This window comes from Trachymyrmex septentrionalis, unplaced genomic scaffold (assembly GCF_001594115.1).
Source record: "Trachymyrmex septentrionalis isolate Tsep2-gDNA-1 unplaced genomic scaffold, Tsep1.0 scaffold2, whole genome shotgun sequence".
NCBI lineage: Eukaryota > Metazoa > Arthropoda > Insecta > Hymenoptera > Formicidae > Trachymyrmex > Trachymyrmex septentrionalis.
Window position 1 is genome coordinate 1,142,763 of NW_017305179.1, and position 4,346 is coordinate 1,147,108.

At 31.5% G+C, this 4,346-nt stretch overlaps 1 protein-coding gene across 2 annotated transcripts in view; it reads left to right on the forward strand.

Moving 5' to 3' along the window:
• The window catches only part of LOC108747329 (PDZ domain-containing protein GIPC3), a 10,897-nt gene that overhangs the window by 2,388 nt on the left and 4,163 nt on the right, over positions 1 to 4,346 (forward strand). The gene's annotated exons all lie outside the window — the stretch shown is intronic.

Here is a 4,346-nt window from a genome sequence, read left to right on the forward strand (position 1 = left end):
GCAAAACCTGTTACATTATCTCGTTTGTCTCCCGTGGCACATTCATGGCAGTGCGACGATGATAAAACGAAGAGTCGGAAATTATTATGTACAGTTGTGTAATTATTTGCCACTCGATTTGCGGCGTCAGCCTTCAGATGAGAAAAATGTCTGGTTGGATTAATTTGGAATTCTAATTAAAAATGGACGAATACGAATTTTTGTTAAATCTACTACAATTCTAGTTGTGACAAGCGGAATTTTGACTGATGCAAGAAAAATTTTCTGGCTCGTCCATTTTCAACTAGACATTTTTCTCAATGCAAGACGCGCTAATTGGAGACGCGATAAGCAGCTTTTATCAAATAAATTTCGACCCGTACGGTTGAACAATCAGGCTTGGGTGAGAGTTGCTCTCCAGCGCCAAAGCACCGTGGAATAAATGTCAAACGGTAAAATACAATATTAGAGCCAGTAGTCTACGAAGCAAATATAAATCTGCCGCTAATTAGTCGGCAGAGCGAAATAAAATTTAATGAAGGAAAGGAAATCTCTCATGTTGATATAATGCGCGTGCTTGTTCCACATTTTATTCCTAGCCGGATTTGGGTCGTGAATTTTTTAAAATTCTTTATTTGTGTTATACCAGCATATGCTAGCTAATTAATGGCGAACAAGCTTGATGATGAACCCAATCGCAATTTGCAGTACGATCTCCTTTTGGATTCGTCAGAGATAATTGACCGTAATCGGAGACAATTGGAATGGCGATATTGCGCTTCGTGAACAATTCGCATTGTCGTAGCAGAATAGCCGTTTACGAAATCCGGTGGCTTGCAATTGCAATTACTCAGAGGTTGCGACGCGATGCTAACGACCTGTAAATCGAATCCTGTGCCATTGTAGCTTTGCACTATTGTTTAAAGAAGATTTTTTTAATATAATTGGTTTATACATTTAATTCAGTGAGAAAATTAAGGACAAGAACCAATTATATTAAAGGATTTTATAACAATTGCAAAGCTGCTTTTTCTGCTGAACGCGGCCATTTGTGGAAACAAGTACATTGCGAATATTTCGAGAAACGACCTTATCGCTTGAGTTTTAATATCATCTGGATTATGAGATAAAAAATTACTGACAACGTACGAGATACTCCGTATCATAATTTCCGTCACGATCTGCTGTAATTCTACTCTTTAAAACTCTTTAAAACAGTGAATCTCACTCTAAAGAGTGAAATTTCATTTTTAGTCCGGTTTCACCAATAAATGATTAACTTTAATCTCAGTTCAACTTACTGTTTATCTGTTTCTAATTCTTAAAAATTAAAGTTTATTTTACACTGAAACTTACGGTGGAATCGGACCTTAAAGATTGACTTGTTTTCAAAACTGGCTCAATTTTCATTATTTAGAGATTTTATATAAGATTCCATTCCAAAGAATTTAGAGAACTAATACTAATATATTTCATGAAATATTAGCTCGTAATATTAGAAAGCTTGAAAATTATTTAACTATCTCTTTTAGAAAAAAAGATAACTTTCATTATCTTTTTATACACTATTAAGAAATTATGCACTGCGAAACTTAATTTTTGCAAAAAAACAAAAGATACACTATATAACCGTCGGAAAATACGAAGAATTCATAATTGTACATTCACTGCAGTTATAAGATTGGTTGAAATCAAACTAGTTTGAATTCCTGACCTTTGCTGTTATTTATAGTCGAAGAGAAACACATTAGGTTTGAAGTACTCTGGATAACAATTGCGTTAGGTTGAAATTTGAGGCGAATAGCGCGAATAACATATGTTACATAGGTAGTTTGCGAGTACAGCGAGATTATAGTTTTATTAGATTTTTCTGCTGAGCTGTTATCATTACGTAAACGTGGATCGGCAAGAACAACGTTTTTCCAACGCACACTCGCGTGTCGCGCGGATTTTGCGATAACTCAGAAACACGTGCGATGAAATATTGTGGACTGATGAAAACGACATAAGTAGAAGACGGGAATTTGTACTTTCTAAATTTTTTTAGAGTGAAATCTCATTCTAAAGAGTAAAAATTGAATCAATCTTAAAAAGGAGCGGCTCAATTATTTTCAATCTTCAAGAATAAGATTTCACTTTTCACAGCGATAATTCATTTCAAAAGTTTCAGAGAGTAAATACGTTTGTAAAACCATTTTCTGTTTGATGCGATAAACATTGGAGTTGATTGTCCGAAATATCAGAATCCTCTCCGTGATTTAAATCTCAGATTTCGATCTACGTTCGCGATATTGTTGTCTCGTGCGATTAAATGAAACTTAAAATTGTGGCATGTGAATATTTAATGAACATCCTTGGACATTCTATCAAAGAAGGCGAAGAAAAATATACATAAGAAAACATACATGTAAAATGACCGATATACCTAATTCCTCGCTGAAAGAGGATGATTAATGAGTACCGTAAGAAAAAAGACTATAATTTGAAAATGGTCTGGGTGGCATGAATCGAAAACGAGGCAACTGACGAGGAAGGCTTTGTTTAAAAAGGTCTTACGTAGAAACCGCTTGCGTTTGGAGGTTTCTTTGCGAGAAAGACGTCGGTTTCCCGAGTAGATAACGACACGTCGCGCCCGAGAGATGCGTATTTAATTAATACGCACGTTGTTCCGTGCGTGACCGCTGCGCACGTGAGTGATTTCGCGTACGAAGTTCGCGATAAGCATATAATTAGGGCTTATTTCAAATAAATTTATTTAAAATATACATTTTTATATGAAAAAAAAAAAAATTAAACAGTTATTTAGTATTTATTATTTAAAATAACTTCTTTGTGGACCTATTTCTTATTTAATATTTTAAATAAGTTCTTGCAACGTATTTTATATTTTATATTTTAAATACGTTGTATCGATTGTGAATTTTAAATAATTTTCTGGAAACCTATATTATATTTTTTATTTAAAATAAATTATATCAGTTGTGTTATCAATCCGTCGGTAAAAGTGACAGTGAGTAATTGAATATTATAATATATTTATGATAAAGTATTGTATGTGTGAAGTATGAGATATATCCACATATAATCCATGTTGATTTTCCATCTGATTCGCGAAGTGTTAATACTATTAAGTATCAATTATAGGCTGTAGCTATAAAAAAAAATTGAAACGTTATATTTAGAAATGTATTCGTATATTCAAAATTATCAAAATATTTTTTATTTAAATACTATTTGAAACGTTTATTTAAAATATGTATTTGTTACTTTATATTTTAAGTAAGAAAATAAAAAATAGCCTTCGAAAATTTATTTAAAATAAGAGACAAGTTATTTTTATATTTTAAATAAATAAATGTATTTTGGGGCCCTATTTCTTATTTCATATTTTAAATTAATTTCTTGTGACCAATTCCTTATTTAATATTTTAAATAAGTTTTTGGAACGTATTTTATATTTTTTATTTCAACTAAAAATAAGTCGTATTAGTGATTTTATTGATTCCTACAATTTTATATTTTAAATAAGTCGCATCAGCTATTTTACGAGCTCTGCATATAATACAGAAGAAACGAGCATATAATGGATACTCTTGGCAATAGAACATGTGGTCGATACATGTTTTTATCTCCTGAACGTGTGGCGGTTTCGCGAGATTGCAATTACCGTGTACCTCTCCCGTGGTTCTCATTTCTCTTATCTTATGTCAATACCGTGCATTTGAGAATCGAAAATATTCGCAGAAGTGATCGATGAGTAAACCTATAATTATTACGTCGCACAATGTAATGATTGCTAAGTTAACTTTCACGATTTTAATTTCTTACCGTGATTTCTTCAATGAAATCGAGAAATTCGTGCACGAAAAGAACGTTGAAATATCTAAAAATTTAGGTAGATAATTATTTTGATGATCCAACAAAATTATTTTCAGATCTGTGTATATCTACCTAAAATTTTAGATACTCCAACATAATCGTTCTCTTTCCGTGCACGAATTTCTCTATTTCATTGAAGAAATCACGGTAAGTAATTAATATCGCGAAAGTAAGAAGAGTTAACTTAGCAATCGTTATATCGTGCAACGTAAACAAAATTGTTTTCAGATTTATATTTAAATAAATTTTTTAGTACTTCAGCAAAACTCATTTTTCTGTGAAATAAACCATCATAATTTATTACAATATATAAATTAAAGTAACTTTAAAAAAGTAAAAGAAAAATATTATTTTTAATCTCACTATTATTTGCAGCACATAAACATTCGACAAACTAGATATTTCGTATGAGTTTAAATCCTTTAAAAAGTTAAAAATAATTTATACAATAATTTATTTTCATAGACTCGAGGATGCCGCTGTTCAAG